Here is a 23,517-nt window from a genome sequence, read left to right as displayed (position 1 = left end):
ACACAGATCCTTTTCACTAGTACTATCACCTAACCAACTATTCCCCATTGTGTAGTTACACATTTGATTTTTACTTTGCAGGTGAAGTTCTTTGCATTTGTCTTTCTTGAATTTCATCTTGTTGACTTGTTGACAATTCTCCAATTTGTCAAGGTTGTTTTGAGTCAGGTGAACCGGGGGTCCATGAGTGATGTTAAAGATAAAGGGCAGAAAGGTTCCAATGATGAGTGGGAACATATCATTGGCCAGAAGGCTGCAAGTGGAGATGAAACTCACTTTCTCTCATGTGCTACCAAGACAAGAGCCTCCATTACCCACAAGGCAGAGAAACAGCTACTGTAAAGGCACAAAGAGCAAACTGTTTTTGCATCCACTGTTGCTCCTTTTTTGTTTTCTACTGTTCTGTCATCACTGCTGACATTGTGACATCAGTTGGCAGAGGAGGGGGAGGATGTGGTCACCTGCAACCATGTAACTTGTGTGCAAGCTGTGCACAGGTCAGACTGAGAAGTTCTTACATTCACTACAGTGGGATTGTGCCAGGTGATAAGTCTTGGGGTTCTAACTACTGCTGCTATGCCTGGTTCTGTGTGTGCAGTGGGGCATATACTTTACACTCTATGCAGTTGAACATAAACATTGCCTTATACAAAGTACCTGCTGTTTTAATCATATTGCTATTGCAGATCTCTTTGCCTTGCCCACCTGGTCTAAAATTCCATTATGCTCACCCTTATTCCCCTTTGCTTTTTAATCCAAACTGATATAAAATCCTGGTACCTGATCTACGGTGTTCTTATTTCTTGACATGGGCAAATGTAATGCACGATCTACGGTGTTCTTATTTCTTGACATGGGCAAATGTAATGCACGATCTACGGTGTTCTTATTTCTTGACGTGGGCAAATGTAATGCACCATGCAAGTGCAAAAAAAATAAGTGGCCCATTTCACATACCACGGACACTATGCAGTACATGTGGGTCAACACTAGGGAAGGAAACTCGGACCACCTGGAAATACCACCCCAGTAAGAAATATCATAGATCAATGGGTTTCAATCTATGGTCCGTGGACCACAGGAGATCTGCAGACTTCGTCCAAGATTTCCAAAGGGGTCTGGCACCTCCATTTGAAATTTTTCAGAGGTCTCTAAATGAAAAAAGGTTGAAAACCACTATCATAGATAGCTTCATTCTCTTGTTTCCTTCATGCTGTCATTCAGAATGTCAACACTAAGCCTATTTTTTGCAAAGAGTCCCTGATCAGAGAAATGAATAAGTCTTCCACATAGCAATATGTTTTACTTTTTGGTTTTCAAGTCAGATAAAAAATATGATTTGTTTTGTTCTGGTTTTATCAGGAATGTTAAAAATAAACAGTCAAAACCCAACTGTTGCTGCCAACTTTTCTCATGGTTGAAATAAACCTTTCCTGAAAAATAGTCCCAAAGATGTGAATATCCTGAAGATCAAGAAGCTCTTTGAGATCTACCAGTGGCAGAATCATGCAATTAGAGTCATGCCCCATAAGCGTTAAAGGCTTAAAACATTAACAGATCACTATAATGGGAGCAATTTTTTTAAAGTTTTATTTAATTTGTATTTAAATAACACTGACTATGTTACGGATTGCTGATTCCATGAAAGCTATGCAGCTACACAGATATACAGTTTACTAGTGTTTGCAATTCTCTGAGACCTGAGTAAGGATCTAAAATAGACCTTACTTAACATTTCTGACTATATTTTGGTTAGTTTGCTTTCTGATCTGTTGTAGATAGAGATTCCTTGTTCATTTCTTAAGTATTTTACCTTAAAGAGTAGTGGAGGAGGAGACAATAGCTTGGGGGGGGGGGGATTAAATGAACCATAAAATAAGCCCATAAATGTAACTCAATAAACAAAAAGAATCCCTTATAATACATGGAGTTGTTATAGGACATATCAGATATTATGGTCCTCATCCAAACTCCCTATGACAACAGTGGTTCTCTAGATGCTTTAGAAAGAGAGCTCTCCCAAATGTGGAAACAATTATAAAGAAATTAATGACTCATTAGCAAACATTCCATAATTCATTTCTCATTTCTGGGTCAATGTTGCTAATAAAACATAGGCTGCATATTTTAGCTCTTTAGCTGACTTTGTTTCTATTGGGCATTAACCCCCATTGCTGTTCCTATAAAAATGACTTAAAACTAAGTCTCAGCAGCTAGTCCTCTTGAGAAAGGTGGTTCATGAAGTTCTTTATTCAAATACAAAGACGTAAATGGCTCCTCCAAGTGATTAAGAAACTCTGACTAACACAACATAGTAGGTCACAAAAGATAGATGGCATGATCCAAAGCCTACTGGAATCAATGGAAAAACTGCTATTGACTTCAATGGGCTTTGGATAAGAAACCACTGAAAATGGATTTTAACAAGCATGTAATGCATTGAATGAAAGGTACACTGTTATTCTACTGGGATATTTTTAATTTCATATTCTTTAAAATGCCTGTATATACAACAGAACTATTGGCCTGACCCAACTGTTACTGAAATTGATAGAAAGCCTACCACTGATTTCAGTGGGCATGGATTGTGCCTTAAATTTTCAGGTTAACTCAGAAGATTAGACATGATGTCTTTACATGGTCAGTAAATCAATATTATGCAGAAGAAACATGTGCCAGAAAACAACCATATTATTTGTATTTAAAATAGCAGTTTGATCAAAGATATCTGTTAGAGACAGAAAAAATATTCTATATCCAATTAAGATTAAAAATCTTACATTTATATGATCCTTTTTCTTGTTTTAATGATCAAGTGATAGGGCCTCAAATAATGGAAATTAGCATCACAATGGTGCTGTGACAATTTACACCATTTCACTAAATTATGTTTGCTAGTAATTAAAAGATAGTGACCAAAGTGACTCAGAGGCCCATGGGTGGTTCTCTACTGTGTCAACAACACTTGTCAAGCATGTCATACTCATTACACCTAACGCATGGTTGTCATGATGTATACCCAAAAGATGTCATGTAATACATCACTGTAAAACTAATAATGCACTGATCATTAATATTCTCGTGTAATATGTATTTATGGAGTGGCCACGAAGAATTATGTACTAGAACTATGTTCTTAAAAAGTGTTTGGCAAGCAATGCATAAGCACAATCGGCCTTAGACAAAGGAATGTGTATTTGTTTGTCTGACCAGCCTAATCGTCAGAAAGAGACAATGAAGGTACATCTGAATACATGGTAAACAAACCAAAAAGCAGGGGAGAAGATAGCATGGCATCTCTCAGAAAGAGAATCTTGGTCTGGGCTTACTTCTCAAAGAATACATTTCAAAGGTTTGCTAGGCTCTAAAGACAGGGGGTCTGACCATCAGAAGATAAACAATTGAATCATCTGTTTGTATACAATATTACTGCATCTGAAAAAATGGGGGGTTTACCCACAAAAGCCCCAATAAATCTGTTAGTCTTTAAGGTGCCACTGGACTCTTCATTTTTTTTTTGTGGATACAGACTAACATGGCTACCCCCGATACTTTACAATATTACTGAATTATACAAGTGAATAAAGTAAGGTCTTTTATGAAAGCCTATGACACACTGGTGATTAACGTCATTGTGAAATGTATGTATTAACACTAGGTGAGGACTTATGGATACTAACTGACATTATACTTTAAAGTCTGTGGCCAAACACAGGGAGAAACAGGTTTTGTGCCAGACAAGAGAGAAAGCAGCTGTCTACCTGTCTTCAATGTAAACTGTGCATTATAGAAGCAAAACAATGGAAGCCCCATTTACATACAAATCAGCAGAGGGATGGGAAAGTCACAGGAAGGGAAGAACAGCAGGAAGTCTTCCTGGCTTTTGAAACAGAGACAATGAATTTTGGGGTGATAAAGGGGAGGAGGAAGACATTTGAGTTGTCTGTCACTTGGGGGATTAAAGGGCACAGAGCTTTTGAAATCACAGAACATTGGATCCGTCATCCAAGAGTTGAAGTCTCTGGAAACTGTTGAGGTGAGAAACCTGCTCAGGCACAGACTGTAACTTGCTGCAATTAAGTTTCAGTCTTAGAAGCATATTTTTACTTGTATTGCCTTGTAACCCTTTCTATCTTTATTCCTTCCTAAATGCACTTGTTTTGCTTTTACTACAAATCAATTAAATGTTGTGATTGAAATAAGAGTGTTTGTCAAACCCCAATTAAATTAATGAGCTGCTGTGTATTGTCTCTTTAAAGGAAAAATAAACTTCAGAACTTCAGTGAGTGTTCCAGGAGAGGACTTCAGGGAGACGTCTTGGGGGAACTCAGGAGTTGGGGTTCACTATTTGTTACCTACAAGGTAAGGTGTGGACTGGCAGAGTCCTGGAGAGTTTGCTGACAAGGCAGACAAGCTGATGCATCAGGAAATTACCACACAGCTTAGCAGTAGCAAAGTTCTCATTTGCCAAGGCTGAGAAAGGTCACACAGTAACTTACAGTTTTTGGAACCTCAGCAGATTTTCACATTGGCAGACAATTTGGGGGAAATTTGGGATGGGGAAGGTGTTGGGGTCACCCTTAAAAAAAGTAGCCAGGTGGTGAAAGCAAGAAATGACCTGCATGCTTGTATCCTGGCTGTTGGTGTCAGGCCCTTGAGCCCTGCAGTATAGGATGTAAGGTACCCAGAGTGACAGATCCCCATGCTGATCTGGGTTGAACCCCAAAGCATCACAACCAGGAAAAAGAGAGAGACTGAGATGTGTGTTTCATTTTCTTCAGTGGATGATCAACCTTAAACTTGTATTTCATCATGAAAAACCACTCTTGGTATGGACAAAGGACAGTGACTTAAATGGATATGAAGAACGTTTAGATACAAATGAAAACAGTTTATTTGGGATACATTTCATTTTCAATGAGATTCAAATACTTCAGACAGATATTAAATAACAATTGCATAGAAAAATCTACTCTTTCTCAATGCTTTAGTAACCTGAGTACTATATAAGTGTGATGATTTTAACGCATGTCTTCAAAGAATGACCAGATCTGAGCAACTACTCATATTGTCTCACTGGGGATAGATGTGGCAGACATAATGCATGTATGTACACCCACAAACACACACCTTTCCTAAGCATTAGTTTGTCTGTCAGACTGGAAAATATTAGTATTTTATGGGTTAAAGCAAAAATTAGTAGAACAACCATGAACAATGCATCTTTTGGCAGAAGCTAAAATTCATGTGAGTTCTCTGTATGTTTCTTTTAATTATACAATGCAGAACTGCAAACAGAAGTCTAACCAGAACACAGACTTCAAAAAGTTTGGCTTTCTTAAATATTCAGCTTATTTCCTAACCCAAATATTCTGGGTTCTCTCATCCCTGAAAAAAATCAGGATCACTCTCCCATCCCCCCCGCCCTTTTCTTTCTGTTGGTTTATTATGTCTGTATTTTAGAGCCTAAAGAAAACAAATGCAATTTCTGTCACTCAGTAAGGTAATGGAATTAGTCTGATGAAACATCGGAATTTTTTACACTGAATTTGTAGTGTAAATTACAGAGGAAGGACGCCTCTTAATTCAATAGCCACTTACACTGATATCCTGTACAAACCACACTGATTGCTACAGAGGTATATAACTCCCATAACATTCCAGCCCTGATGTTTCTTTTGCAATCTTAAACTTTTCTTTCTGTTGAGAGTGGCTTCTTCTATTTCCCAAAATGGGAAATATGTTTCTTCCTACCCTTGTGAAAGTCATTCCTAAGAGTACTGGAAATCTGATCTCTCTATTACGCAGTATCTTTATCAGATTCTCCAAGGAGATGCGTGTTTCAAGCAGAACAATCTCAGGGCTAAGAATCCCATGTGATAATGGAAAAATGCTCCAAAGTATGCATTCTGCCAGTAACTTTCCCCAGTGTACAATGCCTGAAGTTCTGACACACTGGATTTTTTTAACCATTTGTCTGGAATGAACTCACCACATATGATACTAGATCTGAATTACATTCAAACAAAACTGCGTCATCTCAAGCTGAAAACTTTAGGATATATCAGAATATTTATCTTCAAATAAATTTAATTAAAGTCACTATTAGTGTTAACGGTAAACATACTGGATGGACATTCCTCTTCGGTCTCAAGAAAAGCAACAGAAAGTCTCAGTTAAAAAGGGTGGAAAGGAAGTTGCTTTGGGATATTTGAACAATACCAAAAAAATTGATGGCATTTTGGGACCTGATCATCAGAAGGAGTAAATCAGCATAGTTCCACTGACTTGGCCCAAACATTTTGATCGGAATGTGCACTTCAAATACTCTTTTGGTTTTGATCATTTTATCCAAAACAACATATACAATATAGGAAAGAGCTTTGTGGCTTTTTGGCTGGGGGGTTGATATTCTATGTGTATAGAAATTAAGAAGCCTAAAATGATTTAGTCCTGAACAAAGAAGAGAGTTAATAGAGCAATGTAGCATGGTAATGGTGAACGCTGATTTGATACATCGCTTCAAAATATCCTACAAGTTCAGAACAGCTGGAAACCTGAGAAATTATAAGAGCATATATATAAAAGGGATAGACAAGAATAGTTTAAAAAGCCATATCAGATGCGAACAACCTATGGGATTCACTCTGGTGGGAGACTATTGAAGAGAATAGTAGTTTAGAGGTGTTCAAGGAAAGGTTACGTATTTATATCAGTACTATATCACTGTATAGATTGAAAAATTACATGGATATCAAATCCCATCATTTGGAGCATACATTGTTCCAGCATTGGGTTAGCACTAAATGTGTTCCTCGATGCAGTAGAATTGCATAATTCGTCCTCCTATATTATGTAGTGTGAAAGCTTTACATGCCTTCTCAGGGAGAAAATACTGGGTATTAAGGGGTGTTTAATCTAGTGGAGACAATCATAATAAGAACCAATGGCTAGAATTATATCCAGACAAATGCATATTAGAAATAAGGCACAAATTTTTACCAGTGAGGGAAAAAACTACCAAGGGAAGTGGTGGATTCTCCATCTTATGAAGTCTTCAAATCAAAATTGGATGTTTTGCTGGAAGGATATGCTCCAGTCGTGATGCAATTCTCTGATCTGTGTTATACATGTCACATTAGATGAGCTGATAGTCTCTTCAGACCTTAAACTGATGAAGTGGGTATTCACCCACGAAAGCTTATGCTCCAATACATCTGTTAGTCTATAAGGTGCCACAGGACTCTTTGTTGCTTCCATTAATCTAGGTGTTACCAGTAATGAGGCACAAGTATTGGCAACTTCTAGAGTCAGGTTAACAAATTAGATCAATCAGTGACCTTTTCAGGGTAGCTCTTCCTACTGTATGTTTTTTAAAATGTAAGGAATTTGAATGTGTAACTCCATTATTATGTTATAATATGAGACATCTTAACCCTTTTTAAAATTGTAGTGTACACACACCACCAAAATAAATACTGGCAAAACAGTCCATGTTATGGAATAATAAAGTACTGCATATAGGCAGGAAGAATTAAATTCCTTAGCTGTCATTATGGTTGATGTTCATATGTCATAAAATTCTACCCGAATATAAACTATTTTTTTTAAAAAACAATATATGTATTATTTGTATTACACTAGCACCTAGAGGTCCCATCTCAGAATGGTCATTGTGTTGGGCATTGTACAAAGTCAAACACGTCCTTGTACTAAGGAACTTGCCATCTAAATAGATGTAACCCACAAAGAGTGGGGGAAAAGTGCTTGAATGAATTAGGAGCACAAGCTGCACTGACTCTTAACTCGCTCAGGTACCTTTGAAAATCTCACCCTCAATAGATAAGACATGCAAAGGGTAGGAGGAGAATCAGAGGCACAGAGATATGAAGTGACTTACCCTGGGCATACAGCAGGGCAGTGGCAGAGCTGGGAATAGCATCCACGTATCCCAAGTCCCAGTCTTGTGCCCTGAGTACTAATCATGCTGTGTCTCAAGTGTATCATGATTTGTGAGAATCATCAGCACCATAGAATGACCTGAATATTGCTTGAACCATCAGCTTCCTCTGCAAGTGTCAGAATTCTGAGTGCTCTGGTCTGAGACCTGGCATGGCATTGGTGCACATCTGTGCATGAACACAAATTCCACAATTTTATAGACATGTGGCTGGATGCCCAGTCATCTAGCTTCAAGTATAAACACATTGGAGACTTGCACACATATATGCGATTCTGTGTGGACAACATAGGTGAGCAGATGGACACACACACACACACACACACACATGCAATGACATCAGGGCTGAAAATCAGGCCCTTTATATGCTTACTTCACTTCCATTCAGGCAGCAAGAAAACTGAAACAAATTTGCATTTCATACCTATAGCTAACGCCAGGCCTGTGAAAAATTTATTGAACATTAAAAGGAAAAGTGATACCCTGGCATTTGGACCAGCTACATCTTGTGAGAGGTGCAAATGCACTTCACACCTCAACAATTTATTAGCCACAATTCTGCTTTAATCTGGAAGAAATAAGTACCCAAGGAATAGATTCTCCACTTGATACATTTCCCATTCCTGTAAGTTACATGTGCACATTAAAAGAAGAACTTACCTCCTGGAGTCTCATTTCCTCTGGCAAATATGTTGCTAGGAGAAAAACTGGGCACCTATTCAAATTTGACCTATATTGGCAAATGTTTGAGTCAATTTCATGAAACTCCCCAGAACGCTAGTCTAAGTTCCAGGGGCAAATCCTCAGCTGCTGGAAATTGTTCTTTCACCCCTGCCCCGAGTCAATAGAGTTATGATGACTTATATCAACTAAGAATTTTTGCCTCTTCTCTTTGAATCTGATAAGTTTGGCAGACTCTTGCTATTTACTACATTATGTGGAGGGAAATGTGATTTCCTTGTAGCAAACTCAGTGTTCTGTGACTTTCCCCCTCAAAGTCAGGGAGGCCTGCACTTACAAATATAAGGCTGCAAATGACATATGTTTGCAAGTCCAGAAATGACAACAGCCTTTCAGGTGCTATTTTCTGGTTTATAGCAAAAGCATTGTGCATCGCTAATTGGGCCATATGGACTTCCATTTTCCCCAACATTTTTAACAGTACAAGATATTGTGTCCTATGCCTGTAGCAGCTGATCTGTGCTATCCACACCTCCAATGTGTCTCTTGTAATCTGTTTTACATAAAGGCTTGTATTTGTTTCTGTCCTCCTGGGTTCTGACCTCTGATGGGAGCTGTAAATGGTGGTTGGTGGTAAGAAGGCACCATCACTTCCTCTTTATCAGTTTGTTTTATTCCTAGCAGTTCTTCACAGCTCTATATTTTACCAAGTTTTTTCTTTATCAGTATCTCTAACAGGTGGCCGCACTGATGCCTCTCAGCCTACAGTTTGATGCCTTGTAGCTTTCTTCCTGGCTGAGAAATGTCACAGATGGAAATGAGCAGTTTCATCTCTTCCTGCCAGCTGTACAGTGATCATGTGGTGGCAATCACTCCAGCCGGCCTGGGACTATGGAGTAGAAGTTGCATAGGAGTATTCCCAGGTGGAAGCTGGAACTGGTAGGGCTATTCTATCCTTTTTCTAGAAAGTAAAGTGATGTAGGTGAACCTAACATCTCCGCCAAGAGAACCAGCCAGGGTGACAATTTGGATGATGGGGATAAGATCTCCCTGGATATGGAAATGGAATTTTACCTTCATCCCTTAAATTGGTTACTCCAGGACAATATAGGGGTGCATTTGTGGTGTGAAGCTGGATGATTATATTGCTGATCTTATTCTGTAGGTATTCAGTTTTTATTTATTTTGGTTTTCAATTTAGCAGGTGCCTCCCAAAATTTTAACATGTGCTTTTTAAAAAAGTACAGTGTATTGATGTTTTTATTCAACTTTCCAATTACACAAACACCAGTCTAAAGGCTCTCCCACCAAAGAAAACTGAGAGATCCCCTTTACCAGTCATATTATTTATTTCTATTATGAGGGCACTCAAAGCCCCCAGTTACGATCGGAGTCCCATTTCATGGACCAGGACCCCATTGTGCTAAGTGCTATATCAACACATTATAAGAGATGGTCCTTGCCCTGAGGAGTCTGAAATACAGACAAATGGTGCAATGAGAGGCAAAAACAAATGATGAGCTGGGCATATGGTGAGCACAGATATTTAGTCGTTGTTACATTCATCTTGAAGGTTCATTACATATATACATACGTTGTGGAACCTTCAAGATGAATATATATATAGGTTCCACAACATATGTATATATGTATGTATGTATGTCAAGAGACAAATGCATAGATATATGTTGGGTCTGATTCTTCACTGCCTTTTGCAGTCTACTGCATATACGTATATACAAAGATGGAAATAGAGATGAGTGTTGCAAAAAATATTGTATATACTTGAGTGTGGGAGGGTATATGATGCTAAAAGGAATTGTAGGCATGGGAGTAGAAGAGGCCAGGACAATATAGATAAAGGGAAGAGATGAGGAGGGAACAAAGGGGAGTGATAATGGGAGGATGACAGCAGGAGGCAGTCAGATAGGACAGATCTGAACAGTTTATCATAAGATAGAGGACTTCACTCTCATTGTCCCTAGGATCTTTCATAGCACTGAATTTACCTAATGTTAAAATGTTTTTTCTTCCCTCTTATACCCAAACTAGGCCTTGCAGGTCTGACAGATATTTCCATTCAACTCTCAGATTTCGCATCCAAAGGCATATACCCATATATCCCACAGCGTTACCTCTCTCTTTCATCAGATAGATAATTACTTTTTGCATCACTGTCTAGCTGCACTTGATTAGAGACCTAGAAATAAGAAGATCTGTATCCCATTATCTATCCCCTGGTCCACCTACTCATCTTCGAGCAATTTCAATTGCAATGGACTTTAGTAAAGGAAATGCTGTCTTTTCTACGTATATGTTAGACTCAAGTAACTGATACATTGGTTTATTTCAATCTTCTCATTTGAGTTCCATGTGAGAGGTCTGGAAAACAATTATAGTGAGCTCTAAAGATGAATGGCTTTTATGTAGGAGTGGAGAAAGTTTCCTCACCCATTTGGGGTCTATCTGCCATGTGTGTCGGACAAGTTTGGAAGCCCTTTTTTCACGTTTTATCAGTATAGCTTACCTCTGTTATGAACAGTTGCTAGAAAAGACTCAGTTAACTGACTTTGTTTCAAAGAATTGCATGAATACATTGAAAGCTGAGCTGAGAATCACCAATGTTCTGTCTTGAGCAACCATTTAAAAGGATCTTTACCCAACACACCTACCTGTTCACATGCAGCTTAGAAGAAAAGATCAGATTTTCAGCATAGGTTGGGCCCACTGGTTGTCTAAAGTGGGGGGAAATGTGATTCATTGTTGAGGATGCCCTGCCAATAGCTCCCTTCTATTTCTGCCAGAGGAGTATTAATTAAAAGAACCTCAGTTTATCACAATGGCCTCTCCACCACACTTTAAAATAATAGGCCCATATTCATCCCTGATTTATCAATGGGATTACACCACGGGTGAATTTGGACCATGATGACTCAAGTAGTAATGGTGAATCAGACTGTAGAATTTTCACTGTTGTATGTTACTCCTGGTTTATCTCCATTCTTTTCAGCTTTTTTTTTTTTTTGCTAAGGAAAGGGGCAGTGTTTAATAATATAATTTTGAAAGGTCTCCAGACAGATTTAGTATTGGAAAGGAATATATAGACAGATGGAAAAATGGACCTTGTTTTACTCTGGTCGGTGTATTGTAGTCTAATATGTTCTAATGAAGTATAAAATCACTCTCTGCTATGCCTGCTTCTGAGGTACTAGGTTATTTTCAGTTTGCAGTCTTCCTGGATTCTGGAGATAATTCCCTCAGCTTTCATTGGGCCAACAACAAAGTGATGGCAACAAATATATTGTGCTTTAATCCAATGCCAGTCCTTCTTCCCTCTTTGCTAAGCGGTTGCATACATGCTAAGATAGCTACACACTGTTGTTAATTTTACAACTTCAGTGCACCCTAGACATTCAAGGCACAGCCATGAAAGCAGCATCTGTTCTATAGGGGTAGTTGGCCACACTTCCGTGATGATTTCTATGGTACGGCAGGTGCCACCCCTTTAGTTTCATTCAAGGGATCTAGGACATGGGTGAGCCAAGGGATCTAGTTATCCTGTGACGAGTGGGAGATTCATGAAACTCCATGACATTAATGGGGAACTGTGTACTCTAAATCTCTCTGTCAGCAGTGGAAGAACCCACCTCAATGTACTACTAATATGCATGACTGGAGAAAACCTTACCATGTAAATAGACTAATTAGTTATGTTTAATAGCCCATAGTTTAGTATTTCTGAATTGTTCGGAATTTCAGCAGGATTAGAAAGGTAAGGAAATGGCTTAGTATTACACTGCTTAAGATTATATGGCAAATAGGGTTTTCACACCAGATTTGAGACATTTGTACTAAATTTTCAGCATGAGCTCACATTGTCATTCTATAAAGACTGCTCTCCAGATGGGCTAATTTGTCTACCTGTGTTCCATTTTAGGGCTTGATTTTAACTTTTGGATAATTCCCACGAATGCCAAGGACAGGGTAGGAAATCCATTAAATTTCGACAAGAGTGATTGAAATGGAAAATTCCAAAAGAAACCCTATTAGAGTTTTTTTCCATCAAATCACCATTAGAGACTTCTTATGCTTTTCTTAATTATACATTGATATTAACTGGACTGTTGCATGATTTAAAACTGACTCTTAATCTCGGCTATTCTGTGCTGCTGTAGTTTTTATGACATCCAACTAACAACTGCTTTATGCATTTATCTATCTAGAAAACCACCTTAATATATTTTGGTCTTTTTTTAGAAGAAAAAAGACCCCAAGAACGAAATGAAAGCTTTTGGGTTCAGCCATTAGCAATTTTCTGCTTAGTATCTGAAAAATTGCTTATTTTAATTGCTTCACAGAAGAAAAAGATATCAAAGCTACTGTTCTCTATTTCCAAACTTTGTAATTATTTCACTCAGTCATCTGAAATGGCTTAAAAGTATTTTCATTGAAATGTAGATTTCTTCCATTTCAAATGTACTTTTATTCTCCAGTGTTTCTTTTCCTTTCTTTTGGTTACTTCTTCTCTGGTCTCCACAAAGCAAACCTGAACTCCAGTCTCTGGAAACAAAAGCATAGAGATCCATGTCTGTGTACACACACGCATGTATAACCCCATTGTTTAAATGCATCATCTTCATCAGAAGCCCTTCCTCTTCATGCTCTAAGGACTGCAATAATAAAATCGACCTCTTTTATAACACTTTTCATCAGTCGATCTCAAAACCCTTTACCAAAGAGGTAAGTATCATTTATCCCCACTTTACAGATGTGGAAACTGAGGCATAGAGAGATTTAAAGTGACCGGTCTAATGTCAGCCAACACACAAGTGGCAAAGCCAGGAATAGACATCAGACCTGCTGAATCCCACTGCAGTGCTCTGTCCACAAGGCAACACTATCTCCCAAGTCACATTTCATTCCTGTACTTCACGTCTACAAATTTTAGTGAGACCATCATGCCAGAAGACGAATAAAAACACAGGGCCAGAATCTCAACTAGTGTGAATTGGCATCCGAAGTTAACAAAGCTCTGCCAATTAGCTCCATTATTATTTACTATTTCTATTGCACTAATGCCTAAGGACCCTATTCAGGGATCAGTGCCTACTGGCATAGGCACTGTACCAAAAAATAAGACAGTCCTTGCCCCAGAAAACACGCAACCCAAAATTGTCAAAAATAGGAGCCTAAAGTTAGTCTCTCCTAAATCCACATTTAGGTTTCTAAGATTATAATTTCCATAAACACCTGAATGACTTAAGCGCATAAGTAACATTCACTTCTATGGGACAGGTGTGTGTGCACAAATTAGCCAAAACAGTGGTCTCAGTAGTCACAGGTGCCCACCAGCCTAATCATCCCCAGTGAAGGATCTGCCCCTAAAGTCTTTCCCACTGCAATCTGCGCCAGTTAACTGAGCCTATGGATAAACCAAATAGTGGCTACAAAAGAACAACAATAAAAAGAATCCCCGTAAAAGTCCTGGATACAAATGCGAGACATTTTGCTGAGGATACCATAAAACTTTCTCTGTCTCAATCTACTGTTGGCTTTCTCCTCAGTTGCATACTTATATCTGCCACATGCAAGGACAGATTTTCCACATTGACATTTAAATCTCTAAGATTAGCCCCCAAACACACTTACTTGAACCTGGAAAAATGTGAAACTTGATGTTCACAGGGATCTATGACTCAAGAGTAAATATCTATTTAAAAGAGGTGAGCTAACAACTCCACCAGAAGTTATGTGCTTGATGCAGAAATTACTGGGTGTATTTCTGTGTTCCAAGATATGCAAGAGTTCAGACTATATGATCATAATGGGGTCTTCTGGCCTTCAAATTTCTGGAATACATTATCTTTGGTTTCAATGCATGAGGATCACACTCTTCCCCATTTTACTCCAAGTTTCATATTTAGAAGGGACTCTATATCAGAGTCTAACTCATTCTAAAATCTGCTGTGTATTTTACCTGATCTTAATGTCAAAAATATAAGAATCTATCATGGGTGATGGTTCGGCTTAGGTTCATTTCAAAGATTTATGAACATCAGTGAATATTTCAGTGAATCTACACTGAGTTTGAGGTTTGTGATGAAATCTGGAGACAGGTGAGTTCCGTGTGGTTTTAGGCAGTACAAACCCTTAGTGTGTGAAGGAATTTACTAACTAAACCCTGCATTTGTTTTTCATTCAACTTCAATATCAGTCACAAAGCCTTGGGGTCTTGTTGGACTCACCACTGATCCTGGATATCAAGGCAGCAACAGTGGCAAGAAATTATTTCCTCCTCCGATAGTTTGACAGGAAACTACACTACTTACTCTTAGATGAGGATCTGGCCACAATGATCTGTGTGTCCATCATTTTTAGGCTGGGCCTTAGCAGTTCTCAGTATCCAGAGTTGAAGATGAAAGTTACTAAACTCACTTCTCCAGAATGCAGCAGCTTTCCTTCTGAGCAGGAAAAGACAGAGAAACAATATCATATGACATAAATGGGCTGAGGCCCAGCTACATCAGAGAGTGTCCTCTAGCAACAGCTGTGTTTCTCTGGGACGATGCACCTGCAGGCGGCTAGACAAAACTCACAGGAGCCAGAGCTAAGGCATTCTTGGTTTCTGTGTCCTCAACTGTGGAACAAAAGTACTGGAAGGGATAGGACTGAATCCAAACAAACCATTCACCATACTCAGGTTTTACAAAAGCTTTGTAGCAATAACCAAAGACAAGGAATGAGAACAGCAAAAATGAAAGAAAAAGAGAAAGAGACAGGGGCAAAGCTTCCTGAGGAAGAGGCAGAGTTCCTACAGAAATCTCTTTGCAACATTACTGTGTTTTGTGCTCCAGTGCTACTAGATCCTAGATATAACTAAATAAATTAACTACTTGCCCACAACAAAAATTAATGCTCCCTTTCTTACCTTAAATGTCTTCAAAGATAGTTCCAGGACTTGTTGAAAACAGAGAGGAAGAAAGGGAAGCAGAATGTTTGGAAGCTTCTCAACAATGCAAATACCCTCAGGTCATGTTGGCCAGACTTCAGTGAATGCATCAAACCATCCAGAAGTTAGAAAGGCTTTGAGTCTTGATGCATAAATCTAGCTTTGTTGCTATCTCTACCTACATACAACCTTGTCATTATCTCGGAAGCCCTCCGTGTATTACCTGCAGACACATAAAGTGAAATCTGAGGATCTCCATTGGAAGATTTAGCTGAGTATCTGAATGAATGCTAGCTGGGACAAGAGTAACCCTTCATGATACCTAGGATAGGACAAATCACATAGTCAAAGAAAGAAAGAATTATATTAATAGTATTGCCATTTCAAAGAATGCATTTAAATAAGTCAAAACTACTTAATAAAGTTTGTTCAAAGTAGCAATAGTAGTAACACTTACTAGAGGCCTAAATTGTGCAACCTTAACTCACATTGAGTAGAATTGTGCTCCCAAGCAGTTCCATTGATTTCTATAGTACACATTAGTTATGCCATTTTTTGCTTCTTGATTTTGATGGGCCAGCAAAGGTCTGAGACTGCGGTGAGGGAGGCTCTCACAATCTAGACTGGAATGACAGCTGCCGAAGGAAAGATTGCAATGCATGTAAGTCGTGTCCATATTACATGCCAAGAACTATTTTTGCATCTTTGTATTATTGCCTTGCAACATCCTAAGATATTCAAATAAAATGCAAGGAAATGTTTCAATGCACTGTAAAATATGAATAGCGTAAAAAATTACTCAGCCCATCAGAAGGAAGAGGTAGCATAACTAATGTGTATTATAGGATCCCTTACAAGTGAAATGCTATATCTCAAGGGGCCAAACTGATAAAATAATTTGATGTATAAATGATGCAGCTGTTGCTATGGTAACAATATACGTTTTACTGAATAGAACAAGAAATGGTCAAGTAAAGCTTTGTAACTGGGCTGGGGATTAAAGATAAACTTTTGCACTGGGGAAAATCCAACTTGAACCTGAATCCACTTGCCCTGAAATTTTACTCTTGCTCTAATTGTGTCTAAATCTGGGGCTTTCTCCTTGAGAACCCAACTTTTTTTTCCTACTTGATCCCATAGTGAAATAATAATAATACTAAACAGTGAATAAATTATGTACTTGTCTTTGCAGTGAATCAAGCCTCGGCCATTGCGATAATTCCAAGCCAGTGAGAACTCCCATCGGAAACCTTCTTTTGGTATAAAAATGAATCAGTTCCTGTCACGTGAATATGCCTATTTTACTTCAGTCCTTGCTTACCTTCTAGTCTTTAATTTTCTTCCTTCAATGGATTACTCATACCTGTCCCTTGGCTGAAGGTGGGGATTGGGCAACAAGAACTTGTACCTTACTGCCTGCAAATGGAAAGCAAGAGTATTTATGATTCAAAAGCTGTTTCTATCACAGTGTTATAAAAGTATCATGCAAAGACCAAATGCAAACATCAAAGAGAGTCTCATGTCTCTCAGTCAGAAACAGCAAAGAGAAAAAGTGATGGGGAGTCTTTCTGACTGAGTCTGAGAATACAGGTTTGGTCAAGCCAGACCAATTCCAATTCATTTGGATTGGTGCTGGCTTGTGAGATTGTAGGAAAGTTATCGGCTGTCTCCTGGTTAGGCCCATCCTTTTCCAATTCTCAGTACCTTCAAGCAACAGAGGTGGATTCTCTTCAATATAACAATACAAACCTTACGTGGATTTCTCATTGCCTCTCTAATATATCACAAAGCATTTATGTTGCTGTTGTCTTATCCCCCACCTTCTTCCTTGGTAAAGTAAAGGAACTTTGAATGCTGTTTATTGTCCACCCAACATCTTCCGTTTCTATGGATATCTTATCTGGATTTTTGTTGTGTTATCCCTTGAGCCCTTGTGACAATGCCTGATTGTGAACATCTAGACAAGGATGATATCAGCATTTCAAGGTGTATTTTTGACTGCAAGTCTTTTGTTGTTAAGTGACTCAGGCATAGGCACGGGTGTATACAACATGGACACACACATCAAAAACGTACGCATTTCCATTGTATCTCTACTTCTCTCCCTTTCAGTGGAAGGTGGGATGAAAGATTGCTCCTCCTCCCCGACAGCTGGTACTTTCCAGACTGTATTGCATTAAACACATAACATACAAATAAGAGAACTGCACACTGGCAATTTGTGGTGTTTTTCTTTCCTAAAGGTTTGACAACAAGAACAAAACAATGTCTTAAAGAAATTGTCAGTCTCCCTCATCCCCCAAAAGTGCCTTGTGCTGCTCAGGGAATGGACAGCTGGGGATTCTCTTTGCACAGGGGGAATCCTTGGGCATCATATAGCTGGCAGAGCCCTGTGTTCACAATGTCTGTCATAGAATCATCAAAATATAGGGCTGGAAGTGACCTAGAGAGGTTATCCCTCTTGCTACAGCAGGACCAAGTATACCTAGATCATCCGTGACAGGTGTTTGTCTAGCCTGTTCTTAAATACCTCCAATGATGGGTATTACATAATCTCCCTTGCTAATCCTTTTCAGTACTAAACTATCTTTATAAACATTTTTCCTAATATCTAACCTAAATCTCTCATGCTGCAGATGAAGCCAATTACTCCTTGTCCTACAGGTGCCATGTATGTTGGTGTCCTGTACATGGTAGGGACTGAGGGAGCACATTGTGCTTCAGTAATCCTGCCTAGCACAGTGACCCCTATTCACAGATTCATAGATTCTAGGGCTGGAATGGACCTTGAGAGGTCATCGAATCCAGTCCCCTGCCCTAGAAAGATGTTGTTTCTGGTGTACTTTAGAGCAGTGTTTCCAAAACTTGGGACACTGCTTGTGTTCAGAAAGCTCCTGGCAGGCCGGGCCGGTTTCTTTACCTGCCGTGTCCGCAGGCCTGGCTGATTGTGGCTCCCACTGGCCGCAGTTCACCACTCCAGGCCAATAGGAGCTGCGGGAAGCGGTGACCAGTACATCCCTTGGCCCACACCGCTTCCAGCAGCTCCCATTGGCCTGGAGCAGCGAACCGCAGCCAGTAGGAGCCGCAATCATCCAAACTTGCGGATGCGGCAGGTAAACAAACTGGCCTGGACCGACAGGGGCTTTCCCTACGCAAGCGGAGTCCCAAGTTTGGGAAACACTGTTTTAGAGTATCTCTGAGGCTGCTTTAAATTACTGCAGTCTAAACTGACCTTGAGATGCTCTGAGGGAAGGTAAAAATGACTTAGATCCATCTTCTCATTGCACCCATCACTCAGACTATGCCCCAAGCACAGTCTCATCAGACATAAGTAGAAGAATAATAGATAACATTTTGAGAACATCTTACATAGTCTTGCCTCTCCTCCCTATAAAACGTTGAGCTTGTTTGGGAACTGGAGCACTTATTGCAACTGTTTTTCAGGCATAAGGCCATGTGTTGTAATGCAACAGCACATTGCTCATCTCATCCTGGAAAATGGGGATGGCACACGGTGCAAGGTTCCTTTGATGCTGTTAAAACACCTAGCTACTTATAATTCACTAGTTAGCTGCCCTCTTAACGTTTGCATGCTTTACAGATATGCCTCGTCGAGGAGATGTGTGGGAACAGAAGGGTGCCGAGAAGGGAACGCCGAAGGTAATGTAATGGATGTTGCTGGTGTTTTTGAATTCTCGGAAAATCATGCTGCCTTTTAAGCATTCTAAAGCAGCCACTGCAGCATTGCTGCAGCCAGCTTCAGTGCTGCTTTAAGGCAGCTGCTACAAATAAGCATTCACAATTGCAGATGTTTCCTCTTTTTTTTTTAACTCCTTGCTTACCACTGGCGGGAAGTGTTTGCTTATTTATCTTAATGAAGTGTCTGTTCAGGGGACTGGATGGCCCAAGGGCTTTGTAACACAATATATTGCCTTTCATCTCTAGCTCAGGAGTTCAAATCCAGCACAGCTGGTAAGGGTCCGAAAGCCATTACTATCCAGAGGCTGTTTGGTGACCAGTGCGAAATGAGTTAGGCCATCTCTGTCTGTTTACTGATAGACAAGTGCCAACTTCACCATAAAAAGTACACAGTTGGTACTAATGATCACCCATTTTTGACTTTCTTAGGAGAGAGGTTAAGGACATGAGTGAGCCATGAAGACATCCACAGTGATGTGTCTCTTTAGGTCAAGATTTGAGGCACATGGACAAAGAAGCTTGCACACCTGCAAACCATGCTGCTCCTTTTCCCTTAATCGGGAATTTAAAATCAGAAGTTTTCCAACCTGGCTGGCTGATATTAGGCTCCTAAATCTATATTTAGACACCTAGATGTAAGTGGCTTGGTTTTCATATGTGCAGAGCACCCAAAAATGTCAGAGAAGTCAGTGGGAGCTGAAGAGATGCAGCGTCTGTGAACTTTTATTTGGGTGCTTTAAAAGGCAACTTTAGCTCTTACGGTATCAAGTATTTCCAGCCATGCTGGAAATTAAATATACATACTGATACAGTATATCATTCCGTGCCCATAGAGTTAATATGTTGGGAATTAGCTGAAAGGCATCTCTTCAGGTGCTGATCAGGAAAACACTGCATGGGCTATTAAAATAGCTGCTTTTGGTAGGGTTGCAGGTCAGGGGTAGCTTACTCCCATATCCTCCCTTGTAGCCTGACCTGTGCACCACTCTTTTTAAGGTCAGGCCCTTAACATCAGGAACCTGTTAGAAAGAAAGATGGATAGTTTTCAAAGCTCTTGCCATTCTTAGGGTTAAGTTTGGAGGGGTGGGATAAGACCCAATAAACCTTTATCGATTGAAAAATAAACCAAACCTAAATTTGAATCACAAACTCACTCAAACCTGTGAATGGCCAAAAAGTCAACAAGACTGATCTTGCCCACAATGCAATAGTCACCATGATTAGTTTCGAACCATGCTTTGCAGCCCTAATGGTAACAGTCTCATCTGTTAGTTACTGTTTCATCTGTAATATCATGATAAATGGGGTTAAATTGGTATACCTGTGTTAATTAAACAAAAGATGGCAGAGACAGCTTTCATTTCTGAAATTCTTTTATGTGTATTATTTCCCAGGGCTTCACAGCTGGGGGGAAAAAAACAAATCCAGACACATTAGGCATAATTTTTCAGCCCAGCTGATAAAGCTATTTTACTCATACAATGATCCATGATCTTTTTGGTATCATGAAATATTTAATTATTTTGCTGCTACATGGCAGTTTCCTTTACTCTTCTTTTCTCTGCATGTGCATGCATGTGAGCACGTTTGTAACAATGTTTTCCTGTTAATCATAAGGAAATGTGCACATGCATAAGTGCCAGGATTGGGGGAAAAAAGGATACAAGTTCATGCACTGTAATTTTCAAACTTTGTCTGCAGATTAGTATGTGTAAACATAATTCTGCCCCTCTTCATCTTGGATAATTGGTCACAAATGCGACTTGACACTTTTCAGAGCAGACACTTTACATACTTCTGAAATATTGCTGAACTTTTTGGCAGGAATTCATTTGCTTTCTAACTCAGCCTCTCATTCATGGCCCAATCCTGCCGTTGTTATTCCACCAATTGCAGTGCAGTGTTCTGACAGAGTAAAAGAAGCAAAAGCAGGACCAGATCCTTACTTGGTCCAAACAAACACAGCTCCATTGGAGCTATATCAGTTTACACCAGCCAAGGTTCTGGTCCTTGCCAACACTCGTTGAATGAGGTGACATCACATTGTCAGAAAACACAACAAATGTTAATGCATCTATAGCTATCACACAGCAATACCAGCATCCTCTAGGGAGCTAGTCACAGGTAGCCCTGTGTTTCAATTCTCATTCTCCCACCCTGTCTTTCAAACCATGCCCATGTACAACTCAGCCTGTGGCGGAGGAGAAGCCCGTTAATCTATATAAAGTGGAATATATAAAGTTTAAATTATTTCACATACTTTTATGCTGTTAATCAGTCCATTGTTTGTGCTGACATTCTGTGACTGCTGTGTGTTTACTTAACATGCACAGTTACTGTAAGAACCGAGCAGACTGCACAACCCACTTAGAAGTGCTTGCCAGATCCCAGGGAGGGTTTCTGTGTGTAATTCCAATGTTATTTTTAGGTAGGAGCATGTTCCCCTAAGATTGTCACTGAGAACATTTTATTTTATCCAATGACTTATTTCAGTTTTATTCCAGAAGTCTCTGACCACAGTAGTCTTCCATGCACATGCACATTCATTAACATTCAGTGTAAAATATGGGCCACTCACTTTCCATTTACTGGTATTTGTTTATTTTTCAGTGTATTGAGCACGTGCCCATTGCACTTTTCAGTTTTGAAGCTGGATTCATTATGGTGCAACACCACTACATTGCTTTCTTCATCCAGAAAATGGATAGAAAAGGAACAGATTGAGTTTAGTTTGAGAAACAGGTGGAGGTTCAGGTGGAGCCTTATTTTATCTGAAATGTCTTGCTCCTCTCTAACATTAAACCTATTTGTTAGATGTAGCCTGCACAGCATGCTAATTTTTGCAGGAACTATTTGGTTCATACTGTACCTTACAAGACCAAACTTATATCCAGTCAATAGACCAACTTCTGCCTCAGTCTCACTGGGTTCACACTAAAGGCAGATGAGCAGAGGAGAAAAAGGTAGTTTGAGTCCCATTTCTTCCACCCCTAGTCTTTTGTGTCAGCTAGGAGGTGAATCATCACCTGGCACAAGTTATAGCAGTAGCTGGAATGATAGTTCCTTTGGCCTTGTATGTCCTGGCCCCACACCCGCCAGTCCCTGTCACAGTCCCTTCTCATCACCAGCCCAAACCTCAACACTCCCATTCTATGGTAGGGGAACAGGTGATGTAAAGACTGCTAAACCAGCTTCATAAAGCAGAGGGATTCTCCTACATCAAGGGAACCCCTAACTGCCTATTGGCGCAGCTTGTCTCTGGGCTTGTGCTGGAGAAGTGCAAAGGAGAACTTAGGGTAGGCCAGGGATCTGTCCCTTTGACTTCATGGGCAAAATTCAGCCCATATTAACTTAGAAGCATTCGAATTAGTTTGTCTAGTTTCAGGATAGAAAAGAGCCAGAGGAGCCAGAAGTACTGGTAGGGTGACCAGACAGCAAATGTGAAAAATCAGGACAGGGGGTGGAAGGTAATAAGAGCCTATATAAGAAAAAGACTCAAAAATCAGGACTGTCCCTATAAAATCGGGACATCTGGTCACCCTAAGTACTGGCTGTGGTCTTCCAGCACTGTCACTGACAGAAATGTTGGTAATTACTCCCAAGGAGTAATAGTTAAGAAAATAAAAGAAAATTAAGTGTGGTAAAGGGCTGCTTCACACAACGGCTACTCTTAATCAACGTATTTTCTGTGTCAGTGTGCATGCTTGCTAGATATGAGTGGCTCAGTAATGGCACAAGTGACGAAAGAGAACCCACAGCACGTCACTGATTCTAGTGCCAAGTACAAACAGGCCCTGAGACAAAGCCCAAAAAGGCCTGGCATAGCACTACATCACCCTAAAGGGAGATTTCCAAACTCATGGTCATTAGGCACCAAACTCTCACTAACTTTCATCGGGATTTGGATGCCTAACTGCTCTTTGTACTTTTAAAAATGCCCCTGTTAAGCTTTGTTTTAGGGACTTGTAACAAGAGTACAAATAACTCTCTAATCCTGATACAGTATAAAAAAAAAATTCCCCTAAATCCTTGCTTAGGCTAAAGATCTGACTTAAACCCACAAAAGAGCATTCAGAGTTTAGGATGATCCTCCATCTTGAACTCACAACATTGAGCCTAGAATAGGGCAGCCAGCAGGCATACATAAGGTTGCCCACTGATATAAGCCATCTGTTGCAATGCCTCATGAATGCTGTTATTGAAAGTGAGTAAATTGTTGCTTTAATGG

The 23,517-nt window shown here is 39.7% G+C and overlaps 1 long non-coding RNA gene across 4 annotated transcripts in view; it reads right to left on the bottom strand.

Moving 5' to 3' along the window:
- Window positions 1–4,857: 4,857 nt before the first annotated feature.
- Window positions 4,858–23,517, bottom strand: part of LOC115658770 — a 40,451-nt gene continuing 21,791 nt past the window's right edge. The window contains exons 3-6 of one of the 4 annotated variants that reach the window (XR_004002384.1): window positions 20,611–20,693; window positions 16,912–17,006; window positions 14,971–15,912; window positions 4,858–13,201 (exon numbers count right to left, since the gene is read on the bottom strand). This is a non-coding gene — a long non-coding RNA (uncharacterized LOC115658770). Of the gene's footprint in view, window positions 13,202–14,970; window positions 17,007–20,610; window positions 20,694–23,517 lie in introns of all 4 variants that reach the window. The other 3 variants (XR_004002382.1, XR_004002381.1, XR_004002383.1) reach the window with 3 other exon arrangements.

Source organism: Gopherus evgoodei, chromosome 10 (assembly GCF_007399415.2).
Source record: "Gopherus evgoodei ecotype Sinaloan lineage chromosome 10, rGopEvg1_v1.p, whole genome shotgun sequence".
Lineage (NCBI taxonomy): Eukaryota > Metazoa > Chordata > Testudines > Testudinidae > Gopherus > Gopherus evgoodei.
Note: the sequence above shows the minus strand (reverse complement) of the source record. Positions and strands in the feature narration are given on the sequence as shown.